Source organism: Ursus americanus, chromosome 3 (genome assembly GCF_024610735.1).
Source record: "Ursus americanus isolate L20-20 chromosome 3, mUrsAme1.1.p, whole genome shotgun sequence".
Taxonomy (NCBI): Eukaryota; Metazoa; Chordata; class Mammalia; order Carnivora; family Ursidae; genus Ursus; species Ursus americanus.
The window spans coordinates 89,670,883-89,696,477 of NC_142129.1; the positions used below are offsets into that span (position 1 = coordinate 89,670,883).

The window sequence follows — 25,595 nt, forward strand, 5'->3', positions numbered from 1 at the left end:
TCAGTGAAATTGTTGTTAGTGAAATTCAGTTAGTGAAATTTTGCCTTTTGTTTTCTGTGTTACTTCAGGCGTTTTTACCATGGCAGGAAGAACAAGTGTTAATAGAGTATAATGTGGATTTTGGTATTAAGTAAGAAGCCTTAATGGATGCTTATGAACCTTTACGCTTAATTTTAGAGTAATTATAAAAGTTTCAATTCAGTATTGCATTACTTTAAAGATGACTAAAAAAACATGGAAATTTGCTCGTTCTAGCCCTTAGTTTTTAATAAAAATACCTTAATAATTCTAATCGTCTCATACTACCATTCCATAATCCTTTTATCCAAAATGGATGTGTTTTAGGATTTGGAATCCTTAGACTTTAAGAGAGATAATTTTATGCATATACTAAATATTTCATCATTTGTGGCAGTATCCATTAATCAGATAATATTTCTACAGCAAAATGTATGACTGTTCACACTAAATAAATCAATAGTACAAAGAGTCTCTTGTCTGTCCAGTTCAGGTTTTGCCTCATATCAGTTTGTACCATACTTACCTGGAAAAAAATTCATCATTCAGACCTTTTTGTGTTTTGGTGCTGTGGCTGACTCTTGGTTAACAATGAGGAACAGAGGGGCGCCTGGGTGGCACAGCGGTTGAGCGTCTGCCTTCGGCTCAGGGTGTGATTCTGGCGTTACAGGATCGAGCCCCACATCGGGCTCCTCTGCTGGGAGCCTGCTTCTTCCTCTCCCACTCCCCCTGCTTGTGTTCCCTCTCTCACTGGCTGTCTCTCTCTCTGTCAAATAAATAAATAAAATCTTTAAAAAAAAAAAAAAACAATGAGGAACAGAAATGAGGGTTATTGTTTGTACGTTGGAGACAGCTGATCTCAGTGTTCCCCTTCTTTTGTAAATGAACTTCCCGGATACTAGCAGGGTGTGCCACTGCCCAGGACAAAGTCTACAAATCCCCAGCTCCCTTACAGTTAACCATTGTCCAGGTGACTCTTTTCTGGCCAATGGGATCAAGGTGAAATGATTTGTGAAACTCCAGGAAGGGCTCTTAAAGTTGAGAGGGTTGCACACCTTAAACTTACTTGTAATGACTGGGGATCCTCTGCACCATGGGGACAGCTGCGCCCTAGAAAACTGGAAGCATGCTGGTTGCTAGATAACTTTGAAACCATGGAGCCATGTTGTCAGCCCCGGATTGCCCATCTCTGTTATATTTCCATCATCGCGGAAAGTAATTTCTGTTTTTAACTGTTACTTGGGGTTTTCTGTCATTAGCAGTGAGACCTGAACCTAACACAGAATTAGATATATAAATCCACATTACCATTTCTGTCTTTCATTTCAATTTGGACTACTTCTCAGAACTGATGTACTTTGTCATTGTTTTCTTCCATGAAACTGATGAAGAGCTTATACTAGAAGCGAAAATGAGTTGACACTCTGCCATTGTCTTGTTGCTCACCTGCGCTTGCGTGAATCTTTTCAATTCATGGTTTCTTTTCAGGAAGCTTATTAAATTATCTATCTTGTAAAGATGTTTTAGGTAAAACTTAGATTATATTTTTTATATCTATCTACCTGGGTCACGTAAACTAAAATACACCCTAATATCCTGACAGTGAACAGCTAGGAGAGCACCACTCTCCACCTCTCTCAGATTGCTCGCTCTCCTCTCAGGTCCGACCCCTCAAACACCACATGGACCTTCTCCCTTTGACAGAGACCCAGTGAGGATGCCACTGTCAGTCAGCATGTTGGCTATTAGTGAAGTTTAATTTCTATCTCATTTTTTAAGATTAGAAACATATGTAAATACAAGTTCTGATATTTTCCCCTATTCCAGTGGCTCATTTTCTATTCATCCTGGAGTGCATATAAGCCTACTCTCAAGGTCAGTATTCTAGAGGATGCACCGGAAGAGGTCAGGCTATCAGGCGGGGATAATATGATTCTTAGAACAGCCCAGGCTGATAGGATAATGTCCTAAATAGGATCAGGGGGATTAAGAAAAGCAGCTGATTTGAAATACTGAGGAGGTAGAATGTGTACAGCTCGAGTGATTAATTACACATGAAAAGTTAAGGAGAGGCATCAAGAATAACTGAAGTTTCAGGTGTGGGTCTGTGAGCCTGAATGGGATCATCATTTGAGTTTCAGTTGTCTGTAAATATCCAAATAGATATGAGTAGTAGCACTGGGAAACAGATGGACTCTGTTCACATCTCCAGTCAGCTTGTTAGTATCAAAGATTTCATAAACCTGTATTTGAATAAATGGCTCAGCCATTTAATAGCTGTGTGACCTTGGACATGATACATAACTTTGGGGGCTCATTTACATGGTCTATTACAAAAATCTAAACAAAGAAAATTCCTGGGGTGCCTGGGTGGCTCAGTTGGTTAAGCGTCCAACTTCAGCTCAGGTCATGATCTCAGGGTTCTGGGATCCAGCCCCACATCGGGCTCCTTGAGGAGTCTGCTTGCCCCTTCCCCACTCATACTGTCTCTCCATCTCTCAAAGAAGTAAATAAAACCTATAAAAATAATAAATAAACCAAGAAAATTTCTATCTACTTTCCAGCATTATTATTGTATCTAACGTAAAGCCTTGGACACTTAAAGCCCTTAAGTAAGTGTTTCATGTCGGTGTCACCAACGTATCAGCTGCTCTGCCACTTCTCCTTATATAGCATGACATTTTTTCCAGGAAGTCAGACTTAATGCTTCCCTATCAACACACCTTTATAGAGGCTGTGGTCAGATGCCTGTGGGCTTGAAGAGTATCTGTCATTGCATAAGTCTCTGAAGTCATGTACAGTTTTGGATGTTGGTCAGTTTTGAAAGGGTCCCAGTTTCCTAGTGCAGTCCTCATTTTACATATGTGAAAACCATGGTCATTGAAGAAAAACTAAAGACTTTAGAGGCTGGTAAGTGGCAGAACCTAGACCAAGGACTCAGATTCTAGTCTTTTTTACGCTCTAAGTTACAAGGGGCTTTGATTATATTTTAAAAACCACTCAAAGTAGGAAATGAGAACAAAGTTAACGTACCCAGTTTGTTTTACCAGTAACTTTCCCATCAACTAGAAAGTATTGTTTGTCATTTTTCACAGTTAACTCATTCATTCCACAAATACTGCGTAAGGATCTACTATGTGTTATGCACTATATAAAGTAATGGAGATGTAACAAACAGTAAACCAAGAAAAGTTCCCTGCCCCCACGAATCTCATATTCTACTGAGGGGAGTCCTAAGTGATGTGAGGGAGTGAGCCATATGTTTTATCTTCTAGTGGAAGGAATGGCAAGATAACTTAGGACCTTACATTTCATTGTGAGACTGTGTTATTCCGGGTAACATGGAAATTCTTCTCAGGAGTAGATCTATTTTGAGGGTAGAGCTTACAGATTTGCCAGCAGATCAGATGTGGGCTGTGAAAAAGGAGGCAAAAATGACTCAAGGGTTTTGGCCTGAGCAACTCAAAGAATGGGGTTGCCGTTTTACTAAAGTAAGGGGAAAACTGAGAGAGAGGTAGGTTGAGGTAGGTGATACGAGGAGTTTAGTTTTGGACAGTTTGGAGTTTGGAACACAACCAGTTGAAGATGTCGAGTAGGCAGCTGACTCTAAGTCTGGCCTTCATGGGAGGGAGGAAATCTGGAGGTATAAATTTGGGTGTCGTCGCATTGAGAAGTATACTGAGTGAGTTTATGAAGAAATGAGTATAGACAGAAAACAGAGCTTCAAGTCGAACCCTGAGAACCACCACACTTAGAACAAAGGGGATCAAAAGGGAGCAGCCATAGAGATTTGAGGAAAACCAAGTGATTATGGTATCCTGGAAATAAAACAAGGTATTTTAAGAAAAAGGGAGTGATCATCTGGGTCAACTGCTGCTGCTAAATGAAGTATAATGGAGGTTGAAAATTGATGGGCTTAGCAAACTGGAGATCGTTGATGATCTTAACAAAAGCCTGATAAGAGTAGGCTTCGGGAGGAGGAGGGGAGGAAAATTAAGAGTGAGTTGGAGAAATGGAAGCAGGGTTGAGAGTGTTTATGTTGGGTTTTTTTGTTTTGTTTTTTGTTTTGTCTTTAGTTTTGCTTTTTAAGAAAGGAGAAGTAACATGTTTATATTCAGTAGAGAGGGACAAATTGATGCATGGGTTTTCTGGGCTTTCTGGAGCAATATTTGGAATCAGCTAGAGGGAATGGGATCTACTGCATGATTTGGAAGCATTGATCTTACTCGTTTTCGTTTATAGCATGTTGGCAAGGCACAGTTCTGGAGCTAAAATCAGCCCACCTACTGTTATTGAAATAAAGCTTTATCGAAATGCAGCTGTGCCCATTTATTTAGCTGTTGTCTATGGCTGCTTTCAAGCTGTAGTGATGGCTGCTACAGAGAAGCCTAAGATATTTCCTATCTGACTCTTGCAGAATGGGTTTGCTGACACTAGATTTACAGTAACTGAAAGAGGAGATGAAATATGAGTGGGAGAGGAGAAGTAGAAGGCAGTTCTAAGGAACTGAGCATTTTGAGAAAGGTATTCACATGTCTTTTCTGGTTTGGGTCAGACCAGAAGGAAATCAGAACCATGAATTTAGAGCAAAAGGAGTTACAGCCTAGGTGCTTTTTCAAGCTAAGGTGGGTTCTTAGAAGGACTGCAGTCTCCAAAGGTATAAGCTAACCATATAATCAGCCATTGCTGTGTTACAAATGACCCCGATTTTAGCGGCTTTAAACGACCAGCAGTTATTATCTCACAGTTTCTGGGGGTCAGGAATCAGAAGCAGTTGAGCGGTATGGTTCTGACTCAGTCTCTCATGAAGTTGCAATCAAGGTATCACCCAGAACTCCCGTCGTCTGAGACTTGGCTAGGTCTAGAGACTTGGCTAGGTCTAGAGGTCTGGCTTTCCGTCTCGCTCACATGGTGCCGGCAGGAGGCTTCAGTGCCTTGCCACAGGGGCTTCTTCATGGGACGACTCACAGCAGGGCTCCCCAGAAGAGAGTGATGAGAGCGAGTGCCCAGGACAGATGCCTTAGTCTTTTATAACCTAGTCCTGGAAGTGAGATGCCTTCACTTCTGCTGTATTGTAACCGTCATACAGATCAACCCTGGTGCATTATAGGAAGATACTACAGAAGGCTGTGAACACCAGGAGGTGGGGATTGTTGGGAGTCATCTTGGAGGCTGACTACACAGACTCACTTGCACGTCTACAAAACTATGTTGTGTACCTCCAGCTTTGCCGGGTAGGGACCAGTGTTTTCCTAACTGCCCACAGCAGCTATTACTGACAGTTTGATTATATTAAAGCCCAACCACAAACACTGTTATAAATATTTTTTCTTTTTTCCTAAGCTTTTTTCGTTTCTGATTACAGAAGAAACATTCATGATAGAAAACTGGAATTCAGAGAAGTAAAAGGCTCTGGAAATTAAACATTTTTCATGTGCCTCTGTTTAGATTACTCTTACTGAGATTTTATTTTGCTATCTGATGTTTTTCCTGTTTGTACTAATATGTAATCTGTTTTCATATTTCACATTATTTGTGAGCTGCTTTCACATATTTTGTGAACATTTTTCAGTGTCCTTCAGTACTCAGTGTCATTTTTAAATAATTGTTTTATAATCCCATTTTATGGCTATCCATAATTTAATTCATTTTTTATTATGAGTAATGTTACAGTAAGTATCCTTGTTAATTCTTTGTGCAACCATGATTATGATAGTCTTTTTTTCAAGTATCAGTTCTTACTAATAATTCACATACAGATCCAACAAAAGCAATAACTGTAGGTATAAACTTTGTAATATTTATATTAGTTTTAATAGTTATAATAGGACGATGGTGAGGCTTCTGTGTTGAGGGGTCCATAGACGTTATTAGGTTCTCAAAAGTGACTGGGATGTTCACATCCTCAGTTGATTTGCAAAAATAGGTCAGTGACTATAAACTTACCTTACGTAAACCTCTTGGGTTGGATATAAGAACGTAGCACATCTAATGTCCCCCAAACTCCTAAACCTTATAATACGTATGTAAGGTAAGAAGCAAAAAATGTTTGTAGAGATTTGCCACTTGCTTTACGTGATCTTAGTAAATGATCTCATTATCAGAAGATTGAATTGCTTTGTAGTCAGATGTTATATAACATTGACATGGTTATATTAATTTATTAAGAAAATTGCATGAAGTATCTGCTGAGCTTAGAATTATCTCTGACTATTCCATTTAATTTTTTTTCTGAGGCTTTTTTTGAACATTAGTCTTGGAAAAGCTAACTTAGCTTCTGAGACCAGTGTTTAATTTGTCCATAATGCATAATACATTGTAATTCCAAGTAATACAACATCACATTATCAGATGTGGGAGCAGCCTGACTGTCTCTGCTGCTGGCTCTCCTTTCTCTGTCCATCCCCTCAATCAGCATTTTCTTTTTTATTTTTTTGACTGAGAGAGGGAAAGAGAGAGCATGAATAGGGTAGGGAGGGAGGGGCAGAGGGAGAGGGAGAAGCAGACTCCTTGCTGAGCAAGGAGCCTGATGTGGGGCTGGCTCCCAGAACCCTGGGATCATGACCTGAGTAGAAGGCAGACGCTTAACCGACTGAGCCACCCAGGCGCCCCTCAATCAGCAGTTCTTAACTGGAGTTCCTATTCTGGTTGGGGGAATATCTCAGGATTTTACCAATACTGATGACCTGTTCTCCAGTCATTTTCTAGAGTTTGATTTCTTTTTCAAAAGTGTATGTATGTTATTTGCTAGATACCGTGCTAGATGCTGGGATTTCAGAACTGAAAAAAAAGCAGTTTGCTATTGAAAAGCCCCCAGTAATTAATGTGGTGTGAAGCACTGGTAGAAGTTATGTCCAGAATGCTCTAGAACCACCAAGGACGTAGCCACTCAGGCCCCAGAGAGCAGTCGGAAGGCTGGACATGCTTCACAGAAGAGGTTCTGTTTAAACAGCTTTCTTTACCCTTATGTATACATTTCGCATACAGTGTTTTCATTGAAAATGTTTTGATCAAGTTGTATGGATCAAGAACTTTTTTCACCATTGATTTAATATGGTATCAAATATGCATTAAATTAGTCATCTTAGAAATAGCTAAAAAGTACATTTATAGAATAAGAAGTAATTTAAATTTAATTACCTGAGTCTCTACCACCCTCTTTCCTACTGTTTGAATCCTTTCTTGGGAGCTTATAGACAGCTCATTCATTTTTTACCATAAGTAATCAGAAAGAATCTGCCAGTGAGCCAGAATTTGCCTTTTTCTTTTTTTTCTTTTTTATTATTTTTTATTTTTTTTAAAGGCTTTTTAAATCTATTTATTGGAGAGAGAGCACAATCAGGAGGGGCAGAGAGAGGGGAGAAGCAGACTCCCTGCTGAGCAGGGAGCCCATCGCTGGCCTGATCCCAGGATCTCGAGATCATGACCTGAGCCGGAGGCAGCCTACTAACTGACTGAGCTGCCCAGGCACCCGTTTTCCTCAGTATTTTTAGTTTTAATTCTAAACATTTTCTCCCAGGCTGTAGTTTATCCTTTCATTTTCTTTTTTTTTTTTTTCCAAGATACTATTTTAAAGTAATCTTTACACCCTCAAACATGAGGCTCAAGCTTACAACCCTGAGACCAAGAGTCACATGCTCTGCTGACCGAGCTAGCCAGGCGCCCCTCATTTTATTTTTGAAAGGGAAAAAAATTTTTTTTAATTATAAACTCAATCCATTTGATTTATCTCAAAAGATGCAATACTTTTCTTCATTTATCAATAGTAGATGTTAGAAATTAGCTTTAAAAAAACTCAGCAAGTGGCAGACAGATCTCCTTGAAAGTCACAGTCACATACAGAGTGCATTCCAGAAAAGAGCAGGGGCAGGTCAGCTACCACCTGCTTTTATGAGTTTCATCAAATAGTGGACTATTCAAGGGTGGACAGAAAAGTCAGCTCTCAAAAAGGGGTATGTTACTACAGGAGGCTTTTACTACACACCTTCCTAAGAGCATGTTTGGGGGCCGGGGGGGCGCGGGGGTGGGTGGGGAGACATGTTTTCTAAACTAGATCTAGGACGTGGAATCAGTTTGTTGTCTACACCTTAAGGGCTATCCACTGGTTAATGACTTTTTTTTAAAAAAAAGACTAAATAAAAACAAACTAAACACACACCCCCAAAACGGAAAAGAAACAAATACCAGTAAGATGTCCCTGATTACTCTCTGGAGTGGAACCAGGAAGCAGCTTCAGCAGTCCAGATGAGTCTGTTACAGAGTCCTCACAAGACCACAAGCATGCCTTGCTTTTAAAACAATAACAAAAACATTTGGTTGTTTTTGTTTTTTTGAAACAACAGATCAAAAGCTTATACCGATCACTTTTCTGACAACATAGAACTCTGCAGAATTAACCAGTACTGGGAGAGGCAGGAGGCCATACCGGTGGGCCTTGTGTCACACAAGCACATGTGGGAAGGTGCAGGGCATTTGTTGTCATTGGAAAGACAGATCTTATTTTCATCTGTAGCTTGAGTTAAACATTGCTTTTAGTACGGTGCTGACGCCAGCTGTGGGGAGAGGGCTCTGGCGAGACGTTCACAGCAGCACACACCTGCAGCCCTTCCTCGGGTTCCCTGCTGTGGGGCAGCCAGGATCGCGTCATCAAACACGTTCTTCAGGCCTTTCTGTATGAGTTCAAAGCACTCCACATACTCGATAGCCTTCAAGCGGTCTCTGGAGTGATAGGCTTCTATTTGTTCTGAAAGCTTCTCAGTAGGAGAGGGGTCATCTCTGAGATCAGTTTGGGTCCCAGCAAGCAAGAGAGGAGTCTTTGCACAGTGGTGAATTATCTCAGGCACTCACTTTTCTTTCACGTTTTGAACAAGGACAGAGAAGACAGTGAAAAACACAAAAGTCCAAGAGCATGTGGCTCTCCACCAATCATAACCAGGACTGCATAGTTGTCAAAAACAGTTGGTACATAATTCAGATGGAAATGTGTGGTGTGGGAAGTCGGGAGACACATTTTACCAGCGGCACCATCACCCACTTTATTTGTCGGCAGCGCTGAGACTGTTTTGTATCTTTTTGAATATTTCAGATTTCGTGTTGACCTCAGCTTTTCCACTGGGGCCTTTCTGTCCTTTCATTTTCTTCTTCTGTATGCATCATTTTTTAAAAAATAAGCTCCACACCCGATGTGGGCCTTGAACTCAGGACCCCAACATCGAGAGTCTCATGCTCTCCCAACTGAGCCAGCCAGGCACCCCTCCTTTCATTTTCTTAACTGTCTTTCATTTTTTGAAGGCCAAATATATGTTTTTAAAAAATTTTTGAGTATGGCTGACACACAGTATTACATCAGTTTCAGGTGTATAGCACAGTGATTCAACAAGTCTGTGTGTTATGCTGTGCTCACCACAAATGTAGCTGCTACTTATCACCATCAGGAAGTGAGTACATCACAGGAGTAAAAGGCACACCATAGGAATGTAGCGGATGATGGTGTAACCATTTACTTAACTCTCTTAAAGAGTAGGCGTTTTTAATTTTGACGTCCAGCTAATCAGTTTGTTCTTTTGTGGATTCTGCTTTTGGTATACTAAGAAATCATTACTTAACCCAAGGCCACATGACTAATTCTGTGCTTTCTTCTAGAAGTTTTTCAATTTTAGGTTTTACATGTAAGAATGATCCAGTTTGAGTTAACTTTTGTATGTGGTACTTTCCTTTTTTTTAACATATGGATGTCATAATTGTTCCAATATCATTATTGAAAAGACTGTCCTTGCTGTACTGCATTGCCTTTTGCACCTTTGTCAACAGAGGTCAAAAACTATGAACAACCCACTTGTCCACCAGCAGGTGGGTGGATAAACGAATGGTGGTGTATCCATAGAGTGGAGTGCTGTGCAGAATAGAAGGAGAAGAAGGGCTGCTGATACAGGCAACAACAGGGATGTATCTCAGAATTACGGAATGAAAGAAGCCTGAGGGATACATATTGCATAATTCTAGAATGTCTCGAAAATGCTAATTAACCTATATAGAAAACAGTGTATTTCATTCAATGTATTAAAGGAGGCTGGCAATGGAAGGGGAGATTACAGTGGGTCAGACTTTCAAATAGGTGCAGTTTATTGTATGTTGTACCTCAAGAAAGCTGTTACAAATGAAATTCTAAACATATTATAGGATAACACAATAAACTTTTGATAGCTAAAATTTTTCTTTTCTTATTCCTTAATCTTTTCATAAAATAACCCCCACTTTATTATTCCTATTAAAAAATGGTGTGTAGATCTCAACATAGCATTCAGAAAATGTGATCATTGTAAACTCACTTTCAAGTATACCTTCTACTTCTTTATTCAAGTCCTTATGTCATGTCAGTTCCTACAGGGTCTGTTCTCTTTCCTTGGTACCATTGTTCCACTACGTACAACCCACTTTGTTATCCACTTAACTCAAACTCCCCCAAATGTCTAGACATATTTCACTAGTAGAAACTGAAAAATGCATAGGATCAAGATATATAAGGTTTAAGGGGAGAAGTGTAAAACAGGAAATGATCAGGGGCAGATGTCATAGGGAGACAGTATTACAGAATTTAGATTTCAACCTAAGAGCACTATCGAGACTTTGAAGAATTTTAGCTAAGCCGTGTCAGACTAATGTCCCTTTTAATGTGATAGGTTGTGGTTACATAAAGAGGCAGGCAATATTAACAAGGAGGGGCTTTGTATCAGTCTCTTTGGTATTTTAGTTAATACATAGTTTTTTTTGGGGGGGGTGGCAGGGTCAATACTCTTCTTCTGATACTTTATTCCCAGGCTTTGTACATTATAGTTGCATCCTGTCAAATGAAATATAACTAGCAATTCAAAGTTCAGAACTACTTGAATTTTCTTGCTTCTGCTTCTTGGATTTGTGAGAATGACAACTATATTTAGGCTTAAGAATTTAGTCTACTGGAATTAAATACAGGCTTCATGTATGTATCCTTGCTGTTTTTCAGTATGAAATCTTATAAAATGGTATGTAAGTGGTTTTGGTATTTTATTTTTCTTCCTTTCAAACCTGTAGGGTCAAGGTTCACTAATTTGGGATTAGTTATGATTCTCAGTAAGGCCCTACAGATGCTCGATGACAGTAAGAGATGGGAAGAACCCAGAAAGGAAAAAGGTGATTTAGGAGCAGCGGCTGGTTTTCTGGCAACGGGAAGGCTCTGTTGTTAAAATGAGTTTCTTGTTAGAAGTTTCTTTGTCTTCATATAGCACCTGTCACTGCCTTAACCAAGACCATGTTTTTCAACACCTGACATAACATGAAACTACTAGATCGTATGAGACCAGTCCTTCCGGAGGTTAGTTGGAGCCTGTGGAAGCCCATAATAGTAAAATAAACATGCTCAGCCCATCGCTTGAACTGCACCCTGGGTTTGGAGATAGAGCAAAAGAATGAGGATAGGGGCACTGGCTCCAAAGGTCATGTGTGGGTACTCAGTGCTTTCACATCTGTCACATCCATGACAGATACATGGATTCTGCTGGCTGGTACCATCCTGGGTCAGTCAGTTCTAGTTTTAACTCTACCACAGCTTTCTGCAGAATTTCTTGCAAGTGACTGAACTCATGTCTAGCCCTTACTTCTTCTTATGAAAACTGAGAGGATGGACTATTTTAAGACTTCCTTCTGTAGTTCTTCAGTGACATTGTATTTACTTGACTTAACATCTTGCAGTGAAACTTCTAGGTAAAAATGGAAATAACTTGTTAAATCCTATCACATGTAAAATTGGAAGAAACAGGCTAGTATACCGAAGGGTAAATTGTATTGAATGAGGTCCCTAGGTAAATCTCACTTTCTCTGCGGTCTGGACCTTCCAGATGTTATCTCCAGATTGTCCTCTATACTGAAGCCTATGAGCCTTACATGATAATGAGGTGCTACAGCTTTGCTGCTAACCCCCCAGTTTGAATTTAGGTGCACATGTTTAATGTTTTCATTTTAATATATGGTTGGCTTTTGGTGATGCAGTTTAAAGATATGGGAAGCTTCCTTGTGCATGGGCCTGCTACTCAGCCTATGATTCCCAACCATTCCTGATGAGCCCTGACTATCCCCAATCAGCACCTTCTACCCACTCGCGCTCACCGCACCCACCCCCCAACTCCACTTAGAGTAATAGGACATGCATCCTGCTCTATGTTCTGGCTGTTAGACATGTTGGAAATGACAGAGGAGGCTTGTCCCTCCTTGACCACACGGACATTTGCTGTATGTGGGACTCATTTTAAGTTAATGTTGTCCAGTCTCTTCTTCTGCCTCCATCAATCCGTCTAGAACCCCAGTGGTGCTTATTCCAGGCATAATGATGATTTACCCTGTGGTATCATCCCTGATTCCGCTCCTCCTTTTCTCAGCTGCCTTTCTTTCCCCCTCGCTTCCCCATACAAAGTCCAGGTATATTTTTGCCCACTTCTCGGCTAGTGTTAGGAAACTTGCAGCAACAGGTGTGCAGAACTTAGTGCCTGGTACAAAGTAGTATATTCAGGAAATGGTAGCTGTTTTTAGTCTTGGCCACCTTCTATTAAATGAATCATATGGAATTGCTGTTTTGTAAGTAAAAAAAGAAATCTAATGTTGGCAGTTTTATATCTTCAACTTTATAGATACGCGGAGTGATGGTTTTTAACCAGGATGCAAATTCGAATTATCTAGTCAGCCTTTTACAGTATGTAAATATACACTGCCCTCAACCTAGCCCATTGAATTAGGATCTTCATGCATGGGTCCTGGATAAGTACTTTTTTTGGCGGGGGGAGAGGGAGCACGAGCAGAGAGGGGTCGGTGCACAGAGGGAGAGAATCCCAAGCAGGCTCCACACCCAGTGTGGAACCCAATGCTGGGCTCAATTTCACAATTCTGAGTTCATGACCTGAGTCGAAATCAAGAGTCTGGCACCCAACCGACTGAGCCACCCAGGCGCCCCCTGAGTAAATGCATTTTTTAAAAATATTTTATTTATTCACAAAAGACACAGAGAGAGGCAGAGGTAGAGGGAGAAGCAGACTCCCCGTGGAGCAGGGAGCCTGATGCAGGACTTGATCCCAGGATCCTGGGATCATGACCTGAGCCAAAGGCAGACGCTTCACCGACTGAGCCACCCAGGCGCCCGATGGTAAATGCATTTTTAAAAAGCTCCCCAGATGATTCTCATTCATATGCCTGCTAAAATACCTGTCAGATAATCTTCCCTTCAGGTTGTTTTTCTTTTATGTACAAGTTCTTTTATACAGACTTGTATGTTTTTCATGTAATCCATTATCTGGTCATGAACTGAAATTTTATTTTTATGACTCCACAAATTACTGTCATTTTTAACTTTAAGATATGATCAAATCTCAAATTAATATTTATCAATACTCAACCTTGGGAAGGAAAATCTAGGTGCTATAAGATGTTTTCATGATTTTCAAGGAACTTCCAAGTCTTTTTTTCCCCCCAGTTATGAAAGATCACTTCACATTATCTTTCATACAACTTAAACTTGGGATTTTGCACTTTTCCAATATAGTTTTGCCTTTTCATGCAAAAGAGAATAAGCTGTAGTAAGCAGGCCACAGTTTAGTTTAACTGCCTTCACTCACCTGACTCACGATGGCAGCTTACCCACATAATTTTAACGTAGCCAAGAGAAAATGGAGGCAGATTCTTTGAACAGCAGCTTTCTCCCCTTCACTGATAGTAATTTGTGTCTTGTTCTTTTATTGTTTTGTTTTGTTTTTTAAAGATTTGATTGATTTATTTATTTGACAGAGAGAGACAGCCAGCGAGAGAGGGAACACAAGCAGGGGGAGTGGGAGAGGAAGAAGCAGACTCCCAGCCAAGCAGGGAGCCCTATGCAGGGCTCGATCCCAGGACCCTAGGATCACACCCTGGGCCGAAGGCAGACGCTTAACGACTGAGCCAGCCAGGCACCCCTGTTCTCTTACTGTTAACCAGTGTTTTGAAATCTCTGGGTAAGTGGATTCTAGACAAGCCCAAAATTATGGGCAAAATTTTTCTGTTCGTTCATTGACAGCTATAGACAAGAATATTAAAACCCAGAAAAGAGAAATCTGAGCTTTTTTCTACCTCCCGCCACCATGTTCTCTCTGATTTGCACTCCTTAAGTGGGCTGGCTTTAGTGGTATATGTACTTTCTTAAAAAACAGAGAAGGTTAAGTTTCGTGTAGCTCCTGAAGAAAAAGGACTCTCAAATTTGTGAAGCATGTCATTATAAGTCTATGTAAACACTAAACAACATGTACCCTTTGCTGGTTACCTCAAAAATTTTTTATCAGGAAGGAATATTGAATTTTGCCTAATGCCTTTTTCTTTTCTCTTCTGATTATATGGGTTTTCTCATTTGGCTTATTCATGTGATTAGATCGTATTCTAGCATTCTTAATATTTGGCTGTTAGTATTTCTGGAATAAAACACATTTAACCGTAATGAATTATTCATTACTAAGAGGTAAAAATCGGGTGTTTGTATTTTATGAAATGTCTGTTCTTTAATGAAATTATAATGTGGCCTTCTTTTTGGTATGATTACTGATATTTTGGTACCCCTGGCTTCTCTTACCCAAACGAAATGAATGGGGTAGCTTTTCTGTGCTACCCATGAGAATTATCTTTTTATGTTTAAGAGAAATTGCCTTTAAAACTGTCTGGGGTCCGGGGTATCTCGGTGGCTCAGTCGGTTGAGCTTCTAGCTCTTGGTTATGGCTCAGGTCACGATCTTGGGGTTGTGGGGTCGAGCCCCAGTCTGCTCAGTGCGGAGTCTGCTTCAGATTCTTTCTCCCTCTCCCTCCTCCTCTGCCACTCCCCACTCACACTCTCTCTTTCTCTCTGTCTCTCAAATGAATATATAAAATCTTTAAAAAATAAACACGGTCTGGGGCCTGAGCCCTGTAGAAAGGTGATTCTTATCAGTTTCTTCCATAATGGTAGTAAAGTTTAGATGGTAAACTCTTAGGATCTGGATTCTTAAAAATCCTGGCTTCACACAAACAGTGTGACTTTGGTCACCTTCTAAAAACTCTGTGTGGGTGAGCTGTAAAATGTGGGTTATAGTTTTAATGTCCTTTAAGAGTTTCTTGAGATAATCAAGTAGTTGAAAAAGTATCCAACTTAAATAGTCAATAAGTGAAAATATTTATTTTCCTCCAATGTTATTGTCTTATCTCTGGGTATTTTTTTTAATTTTCCTTTTTTACTTTTTCCTCCTTTCCTTGGGAATTTTCTACCAGCTTCTTGAACCATATGATTGGCTGAATGCTTTGTATGATAGTCCTAGTCGGGTAGCTGGGTGGCTCAGTCAGTTAAGCAGTTAAACGTCTGCTTTGGATTCAGGTTATGATCCCAGAGTCCCAGGATTGAGCCCTGCATGGGTCTCCCTCCTTGGTGAGGCATCTGCTTCTCCCTGCCCCCCCCCACACCTGTGCTCTCTCTCTCTCAAATAAATAAATAAAATCGTTTAAAAAAGGTAAGATCGTCCTAGAAGAAAATAAAAATTCAAAAATATTAACATTAGGTAAGAGGACGACACAGGCGACTTTCCCCTTGTCTCTTTACTCTCCAAGTTTTATATGATGAGTACATGTTACTTTTTATAATGATGAAAAGTTAAGTGAGGGAGGAGCGCACATCCCTTGCGCATGTGTGTGTGTGCGTTGTGTACGTGTGTGTAGGTGGTTGATCAACACTAATGATAACGTTAAGACTCCTCAACAGCCTTCAGCACAGCCTTCGGAAATGAGCCGGTGGTAAACACATTTGCGAGTTTAGTTGACAAATACTCAAGTTGTTATTAAACATAAGTTCAGATTGTCTATTTCTTATATTCATTGTTAGAGTTTTTAATTAAAAAACAGTGATATTTCCTGTCTTTGCTGTGCCGTACGTCTACAGTAAGCATCATAGACTACATACCAAACGCTTAATGGGACTACGTGGATGCCTGGTGCCGTGCGTGATAGCAAGTCAATTTCAGAGGTTACCGGTTTCGATATTCTTTCTTTCCGTATTTTGAATGACTCCCTGTTATTATTTAAAAAGAATTGGCTGCTGGCCCTCCGCTCCGCCCCGCAGCTCCCCACTGCCTTCTCTGCGCCCACCATGTCCCTGCTGGGTCACAACCAGGTGCGCTGTCTGCGTTCGTTGCCGCCTTCCTCCCAGTCCTCGTTATGTGGCCTCTGCCAGAGCCAGCTCCTGGTGGACCTGTGTGGAAATGGGGCCCCCAGATCCCATCCTGGGAGTCCCAGAAGCCTGTCAGAGAGACACCAACAGCAAAAAGGTGAATCTGGGAGTTGGTGCCTATGGGGATGGTAATGGAAAGCCTTATGTGCTTCCCAGCGTTTGGAAGGCAGAGGCCCAGACTGCTGCCAAAATTTGGACAAAGAATACCTGCCATCATGAGACTTGCTGAATTTTGTAAGGCAGCTGCAGAACAACCAAGTGCTGAAAAGTAGCAGGTTATGTCACCCTGGAGACCATTTCTGGAACTAGGGCCTTAAGAATTGGAGTCAGTTTTCTGCAAAGATTTTTTAAGTCCAGCCAAATGTCTTTCTGGGGAACCATCCTGGGGCAATCACACACCCGTCTTCAGGGACTCTGGCATGCAGCCACAAGGTTAATTGATACGATAACCCCAAGATGTGCAGCTTTGACTTCACAGGCACTAAGGAGGACATTTTGAAAATACCACAGCAAAGTGTTCTTCTCCTGCATGCCTGTGCCCACAATCCCACGGGAGTGGACCCTCGCCCTGAGCAGTGGAAGGAGATCACAACGGTGGTGAAGAACAGTTTCTTTGCATTGTTTGACATAGCCTCCCAAGGCTTTGCCCGTGGTGATGGCAACAAGGATGCCTGGGCTGTACGCCACTTCATCGAACAGAGCATCCGTGTCGGTCTCTGCCAGTCCTGTGCCGAGAACAGGGGCCTATCTGTGGGAGCCTCCAGTGTGGTCGGCCAGGGTGCTGGTGCAGCCACAAAGGTGGAGTCACGGTTGAAGATCCTGATCCGTCCCATGTATTCCAATCCTCCCTGATCAGTGGGGCCCACATTTCCTGGACCATCCTGACCAGGCCCATCCTGACCAGCCCTGACCTGTGAAAACAGTGGTGGCAGGAAGTAAAAGGCGTGGCCCACCGCGTCATGAGCGTGTGGACTCCGCTGGTCTCCAGCCTCAAGAAGGAGGGCTCCTCCCCGGCAGCACATCACTGACCGGATTGGCATGTTCGTTTCACAGGACTAAAGCCTGAGCCGGTGGAGAGGCCTAGGAGTTCTCCGTCTGCAGGACAGAGGACGGCCGCACTTCTGTGGCAGGGGGCTACCTTGCCCACGCCTTTCGCTAGGTCACCAAGTCATTTCCCTGGTGAGAGGGAACAGAGACAACCTTCCCGTCTACGGCCTCCTCTGTTGTGAGATTCACATGGAGGAAGAAGGAGGGTGGATGGTGGCCAGCAGGTCATTGCTTTCCACCACAGGACTTAACACTCAACCACTGAATGTGTTTCTCAGAAAAGAATGTGTAGTGAAATAGGGCAGAGGCATTTGTGGCGGGTGTCTGAAACTTTGTGGCTCGAAGCCAAACTCCTGCTCATCCTTTAACTCCAGCTGTTCCAGAAGAGTCTGCATGTACAAGAAAGACATAGCCCCCCCCCCCCAAAAAACCTGTCGGTCATGCCATTGCAATGTTTCAGAAGCTTTCACTGCCACACATGATGGCGTTGGGGGCACCTCTGTGGGTCCAGCGTGAGAATACCACCTACAAGAGGCATTGCGGGAAGGCCTGGCTCTGGCATTAGCGGGCAGCCTCGTGTTCTCCCGTGACCGAGCAAGCTCATCCGCAGACCTCGTTACAGAAATCGTGTTGCGTGAAAACCAGCAAGGGTGCTGCCACTACAGCAAGGAAAAGAAAGATGCCATTTCCTGTCTTATTAATAAAAAAAAAAAGGCATTTTAATGTTCTAGTCTTCTCCCTTAGTGTTGCTGTTCTTTTCCTTAGGCACAGAGATCTATAACTAGCCTAGGTTTTCATCCTTTGCTACTGCTCGATTGACCTTCAACCCCATCCTGTAGGGCTTAGATCAGAATCCTCTTCAGTGATTGTTTGTCTCCTGTCAGAATATTGTCTCTGCCTGGTCGGACCTCTTCCTTCATTCAGGGCAGTAGTTCAGTCTCTCTTCTCACATCCTGAGCGGGCGATGGGGCCACAACCAGGAAAGGGGAGTATCCTGGCTTTGCTTGTAATCTTTGTGTGCCATCAGCTGGACTCAGGCTTTGCCTTTTGGAAAGATAACCACCACCTGCTCCAACCATGTAGACTTATTACAGCTGGGTTTCTCTGTTGAAGTTTCTATCGAGCACCCCCCTCCTCCCCAAAATAAAAATAAAAAGTATTGGCTATTCAACCACATTTCCATAAAGTAGAAACTCAGCAAGTGGCCTGTAAAAGAGCTGTAGTAGAGGTTAGTTGGTACAAAGGGATTTCTCTTTATTGCTGTAGAGTTAATCTTTAACTTTAAATTCCTGGTTTATGGGGAACCGGGGTGGCTCAGGCAGTTAAGCATCTCCCTTAAGCTCGGGTCACAATCCTGGGACTTGGAGGATCCAGCCCCTTGTGGGGCTCCCTGCTCAGCCTAGAGTCCGCTTGTCTCTCTCCCTCTGCCCCTCCCCATTTGTGCATGCTTGGTCTCTCTCACTCTGTCTCAAACAAATAAAGTCTTTAAAAAAAATAAATTCCTGGTTTATAAAAAGAGTTTCAGTACTTAATTTGCAGAGTATGACTGATCAATATGGCCCTTTGTAAATTCTTAGTTAGCTGACCTGTCTCAATTCTATAAAGAAAATGGGTTTTTTAAAAATCACTTCAACACTTCTCTATAGCAGCAGTGAAGACTACTGGCTATCCTTTCTCTTTTCTCCCACTTGTGCCTCACTCCTACTCCTTTTCTTTTCTTTTCCTTTTTTTTAAGATTTTATTTATTTAACAGAGAGAAACAGCCAGTGAGAGAGGGAACACAAGCAGGGGGAGTGGGAGAGGAAGAAGCAGGCTCCTAGCAGAGAAGCCTGATGTGGGGCTCGATCCCAGAACGCCAGGATCATGCCCTGAGCCAAAGGCAGACGCTTAACAACTGCGCCACCCAGGCACCCCACTCCTACTCCTTTTCTATGTCAGATATTGCCTAATCTTTTTTTCTGTATTTGTGATTATTTGGTCACTCATTTCAGGAAACCTATTTATTCTTAAAATTGGTAGTGGATAATTGTATTCTTTAAAACTGAGGCATTTCGGGCACCTGGGTGGCTCAGTCGGTTAAGCATCTGCCTTTGGCTCAGGGCATGATCCCAGGGTCTTGGGATCAAGCCCCGTGTCGTGGTCACTGCTTGGCAAGGGGTCTGCTTGTTCCTCTCCTTCTGCCCCCCCACCTCGTGCCCTCTCGCTTGCTCTCTTTCAAATAATAAATAATCTTAAAAGATAACTGAGGTTAATTTTAATTAGATTATCTTTGAGATTTTCATAGTTCCTGAATTTGAAATAATTTGGGATTTCAAGTAAGTCAGCTAAGAATATTAACTGAAGTTTGTAATGAAAGGCAATAGACTAACTCCTCTGTGTCCCCGACTCCCAGTGAAATGACAGAGGAAAATAAAATTTACAGACAGAAACTTGTAAATTCATAACAGCACTGAGAATGGGAACAGATGGAATGGCCATCAGCAAAGCAGAGACTTTCCAGGTTTTAGAAGACAGAAAACAGATGGCACTGATGGATGAACTGGGGTGGAGGAAGCCCCAGGCCAGCATCCCCTTGAGGAAAGGCTGCAAGTGGAATCTCTTCTTCCCCAAAGATGGCTGAAGAGACTTCAAGCTGCGTCAGTAGGAGCAGAGCAGAAGAGATGATGGGACATGGTATCAATATATGTCTGTATTAAGAGCCAACTGGATATCCTACCCACACACCCAGCCCATACAAATGTTGCAGCAACATTGCTTCCCATGCTATTTTGGAAATCTACTTTCAAACAAAGTTTCTTTTAATCTCGGAGCCTGAGGAGGACTAGGAGTTCCAGTAAAAGTGCTAGCGACCCAAGATAAACTCTCCTTGTTTTGATATTTGGAGAAGAATCCAACTTGTCATCCTATTCCTTGGCCAAGAACCTTGAAGTGAAGCGTGTCTGTTAAAATGCCAGTGGACATGGAGTGTCCAGGTCTGTAATGGGAAGGAGATCTACCTGCCACTGGTGACATGATATTATATAAAATTAGTATAATACTATTGCCAGATTAGTACAGGTTATGAATTAACAATTCACAAAATAACTGGATGGAAAAAATATTCATCCTCTTCATGTAATCAAAGATGAAATAGAAATAACAATGAGGTCTTTTTCCTGATACATGATTAGCAAATTTTTTTAAAGAATACCAATCGCTAATGGGAATGTTGTGAACAGTTGTACAGCCCTTTTGAAAAGGAGTGGGACATTATGCCTAATAAACCTTAAACAATCCATTCATTCATTTCTGTTTCTTAGAATCTACCTCATGAAAAGCATTTTAAATATAGAAATAGATGGTCATTCATTGTTATACTGAATAATTCTAACCGGCTGTAATGTCTTCTATTACAGGACTTGGTAAGTAAACTGCTATACATCTACAGAATGACATATTAAATAGCCATAAGAATTACATCCAGGAAGTCAACAAATAACACAGAAAAACAAGTATAACTTTAGTGGAAAGGGATACGGAAAGCAAACTTGTGTGTTACAGCTTAACCTCTTCCCACCATGTCTTAGTACTTGATTGTGAGATCCTTGAAGTCAGGGATCCTGACCTGCTTATCTCTGTGCCCATCCACCACTGCCCCCCGATGCCTAGCATGGTACCTGACTCTCAGTAATTATATGGTGACTCAGAAGATGGGCATAGGAAAAAGAAACAGGAAGGAAATCCAAAAATAAGCTGAAAGATCAGAGAAGCCTCTTTACACAGAGCTAACATACTAATGAAACATGCGTTAAAAAGTAGAATCTAACAAATGTCTTCATGTGAATTTAAATTCCTTAAAAACATTTCAGGTGCTCATGACTGTTTACTGTTATACTTGTCAGTATTTCTTCTAATATCTAGGGTTTTTTTTTTTTCAAGATCGACTTATTTTAGAGAGAGAGAGAACACGGGGAGAAGGGCGGGGTGGGAGGAGAGAGAAATTCAAGCAGACTCCACTCTGAGCATGGAGCCTAACACCAACCCGATCCCACAACCCCAAGATCACGACTCTAGCTGAAACCAAGAGTCAGTTGCCTAACAGACCATACCACCCAGGCGCCCCCCTAATATCTAGGTTTCATATAAGTCTTATTTACTTGAATAATATTTAAGCTGAATCATTCAGACATGATTAATTCAATTATTTTTTCTGTCTGCATTTTTTTAATTAGCAGAGCTTTCCTAGACAATATGAAGTTCATAAGTCTATCAATAAGAGAAACTGTAACAGTATATATGTATATATATGTGTATGTATATATGTATGTGTGTGTGTATATATATATATATATATACTTAATTAAAACTCATACACAGTAGAACCTAAAGCAGATACAGGTTATCCAAATTATACTTTTTTATTTGATCTCCTAAGCATCCAGTCTCTGAGTATTGTTTCTTTATCCAGTTTTGTAGCTGGTAAATTCAGTAAATAACACTTAATGTTTTTAATTTTCAAATAAGTAACATTCACATGGTTCAAAATTCAAATGATTACGATCTGTTATGTATCCTTCCAGAGTTACCATAGCAGTACAGAAGCAAAATATATATTGTTTATAATTACTAATTGTTTACTGTTTTTGTAAACTACATAATTTTACTTCAAAAGCACATTTAGGGGGGCGCCTGGGTGGCACAGCGGTTAAGCGTCTGCCTTCGGCTCAGGGCGTGATCCCGGCGTTATGGGATCGAGCCCCACATCAGGCTCCTCCGCTATGAGCCTGCTTCTTCCTCTCCCATTCCCCCTACTTGTGTTCCCTCTCTCGCTGGCTGTCCCTATCTCTGTCGAATAAATAAATAAAATCTTTAAAAAAAAAAAAAAAGCACATTTAAGGGTTCAGAGACAAGTGTTAAAATAGCTGTAAATAGTAGTTTATCGGTTTTTTACTGTTTTACCTTTCGGGTTCCACCCTGTTATTTCTCAACATTATTGAAATCAAGTCATAAAAGGACGCCTGGGTGGCCTAGTTGGTTAAGCGTCTGCCTTTGGCTCAGCTCATGATCTCAGGATCCTAGGATTGAGTCTGGCATCAGGCTTCTTCAGTGGGGAGTCTTCTCTCTCTCCCTGCCCCTCCCGCCTACTCATGTGCACTCTCTCTCTCACACTCTCGCTCTCTCTCAAATAAATAAAATCTTTTTTTAAAAAAAAGAAATCAAGTCATAATGTGGTAACAAAACCACTGAGGCCGGGGTGAAAAAAACCACTTATACTTAGGCTATACTTAGATTCTTGTTTTGAATTGTTTTGATCTATTTAAAAGATCAGTATTGATAACTTCCATTATTTCCTTGCATGAACCCTTCTCACCACCTACCCCTCAGCGCCGCCCCCCACAAAAGGCTGCTCATTCCTCTTCTTTTCCTTACCCGTGTCCATTCTAGCCAGAAAGTTGGGTGATTTGGCTTGAACTTCCTCCTTCACCCCTCACATCTAACCTGTCCCCAAATTGGTTGAGTGTCTCTTGAATCCATCCACACCTTCTCCCTGGTCCACATTCAAGTCCACATGGCCCTCTAGCCTTCCAGCCGTTCTGCCTGCCTCTGAGTCATAGTCTCTCGCTTCAAAACTCCTGGTGGGTCTCCACTGCTCTGAGGACAAAAATCTAAATTCCTGGTACATAAGGTTCTATTTCTGGCCCTTTTTACTTCTGGCCTCATCTCTCCCCCTCCTGGGCTTTCCAGGTAGCCTAGTGCTTTGTCTTTTAAGTCTCAGCCCTCACTTCCTCATTTGTTCTAGAGAATTTTTGTTAGCTTTAACTGTGGCAAGGGCTTTACCTTTGTGCCGCTGTTAGTAATTTTGCCCTGACTGGCGGCTGAATACATGCTGCATAGAAAGGTAGGATCTTCTAAAAAGAGCGTAGAAAGATGAATGTTTGTATTACCAATCCTTACCGTATTAGACATCTTACTTGTGCTGTTTAATTCATGCTAACCCTGGCTTTACAAACATGCCGAGACCCAAGAAGATAAAGTAATCCGAGCCTTTGTGATTTTAAGTCTGTGCTTTGATATCTGACATGTTTGGCAAGTCCTATAAAGAATTTTACTATTCAGACAAGGCAAAATGTTAGGCCATCATTAAGTGGTTTCCAGCTACTGTACCTTTAGAACAGTATTACTTTCCTTAGTTCAGTCTTTATTATAATTTTGTATTCTCCTTATTCAGTGCAGCTCGAATAATTGGAAAATATTATGTTGTTACATTTCAAAAATAAAACAGTGCCTCAAAAATAAAACTTTCCAACTTTGAATGTTGCTCATATAGAGCTTGCTCGTGTACTTGAAAGTGGAGGAAAACCTCCTAAGAATTTCGGGTGACAGTTACTCCTAATGTTATGTTTCACCTGGACTTCTTTCCACCTTCTCTTTTTAATGACTAATGAAAAAGGCTTCGTTTATAAATATTCAAAACAATAGTTTCTTTGTCACTTCATATTCGTCAAAGATTTGTTGGAATTCCAAAAGTATGAAACAAAAAAATGATGAGTTGGACTTTGTCAAAATTAAAAGCTGCTCCTCTTCAAAAAACATGTAAAGAAAATGAAACATGAAAAGATAAGGCACAGACTGGGAGAAGACTTTTTCTGATAAAGAATTTTGTTCCAGCAAATATAAAGAACTCTTAAAACTCACTGAAACAACAAACAACCCACCCAATTTTTATAAGTGGGCTAAAGATTTAAACACCAAAGACGTAGATGACAGCGAACCACATGAAAAGATGCTCAACATGATTAGCTATTAGGAAAATGAAAACCGGGTACAAAAGGTTCCATACAACATGGTCCATTTATATAACGTTCTGGAAAAGGTGATGGGAGCTGTAGTTGGATCAGCGGCTGCCAGGGGATGGGTTCGTGGGGGAAGATTTACTGCAAAGGGGTAAGAGGAACCTCTTTGGAGGGATGGAAATGTTATGTATCTTGATTGTGGTGGTGGTTATGTGACTCTGTACATTAATCAAAATTCATAAAAAGGGTGATTTTATTGTATGTAAACCAAACTGCCTTTAAAGAAAAAGTTAAAGCCGGTTTTCAACATCAGAAACTGTCTTCACAAATTTAAGGGTAAAGAAAACTCAGGAGATAGATCTGATGACTCCCTAAGTCAGGTCCCTTGTCTTTTGACTCAGTGGTGTTTGTGTTTTTGGGTTTTTTTGTAAATAAATTCTTATATATTATAAAGTAATAGTCTTTTTTTTTTATTACAGGATTTTGTGCCTTAACCAATATACGATCTTCTTGCCCCCAAAACAGTATCTTTCTTCATTTGAGTCACTCTTTATAAAGTTATCTAAGTTCATTATTAAATTGTGTTCATGTATATCTTAGACAGTTTGTGTTAGTCTTGTTCTTTCTTATGTACCCTTTGTGAATGCTGTTGTAAATTCAGTCTTTTTTCCATTTTTCAATTATATAATATATAATATTATGTATATATGTATTTTTTTTAATTGTTAGACATTTGGTTGTTTTCAGGTTTTGGCTACTATGAATAAAACTATTAACATTCTTGTTCAAGTCTTTTTGTGGGGGCGCCTGGGTGGCACAGTGGTTAAGCGTCTGCCATCGGCTCAGGGCGTGATCCCGGCGTTACGGGATCGAGCCCCACGTCAGGCTCCTCCGCTATGAGCCTGCTTCTTCCTCTCCCACTCCCCCTGCTTGTGTTCCCTCTCTCGCTGGCTGTCTCTATCTCTGTCAAATAAATAAATAAAATCTTAAAAAAAAAAAAAGTCTTTTTGTGTACATATATCACTTGGGTAAAGTGTAGGAGTAGAACTTTGGGTCATAGGGTATGTATATGTTTAGCTTGTTGAGAAATCGCCATTTTTCAGAATGATTGTACCATTTTTATACGCACATCAGCAAGGCATAAGAGTTCTGATAGTTCAACATCCTTGCCTACATTCAATGTTGACTTTTTAATTTTAGTTATTCTAGTGGGCCGGAAGTAGGAAATCGTTGTGACTTTAATTTGAATTTCCCTCTAATGTTGAGCAATTTTTCATGAACTTTTTGGCCAAAGAAATATTTTCATGAAGTGCTTATGAAGGTCAAGTATTATGCCCAGTTTTTATTGGGTTGCTTCTATTTTTTTTTAATAAATTGTTGGAGTTATTTATATATTCTGGATGCAAGTCCTTTGACAGACATATATTGTGAATATTTTCTCCCAGCCTACCGCTTACCATTTAATTTTCTTAACAGTCCCTTCTGATGAGCAGAGGATTTTAGTTTCGATAGTCCAATTTTTCA

General features: G+C 40.9%; 1 protein-coding gene and 2 pseudogenes across 2 annotated transcripts in view; 2 read left to right on the forward strand and 1 right to left on the reverse strand.

Annotated features, from left to right (window-relative positions):
- The window catches only part of RALA (RAS like proto-oncogene A), a 75,141-nt gene that overhangs the window by 22,693 nt on the left and 26,853 nt on the right, over positions 1-25,595 (forward strand). The window contains exon 1 of one of the 2 annotated variants that reach the window (XM_045793500.2): positions 13,833-14,027. The exons of the other annotated variant lie outside the window; for it this stretch is intronic. The gene's annotated coding sequence lies outside the window, so the exon portion shown is untranslated. Of the gene's footprint in view, positions 1-13,832; positions 14,028-25,595 lie in introns of those variants that run through there. 2 annotated transcript variants of the gene reach the window in all.
- LOC148110431 (cell division control protein 42 homolog pseudogene) lies at positions 8,599-10,005 on the reverse strand (annotated as a pseudogene).
- LOC148110432 (aspartate aminotransferase, mitochondrial pseudogene) lies at positions 14,180-25,078 on the forward strand (annotated as a pseudogene).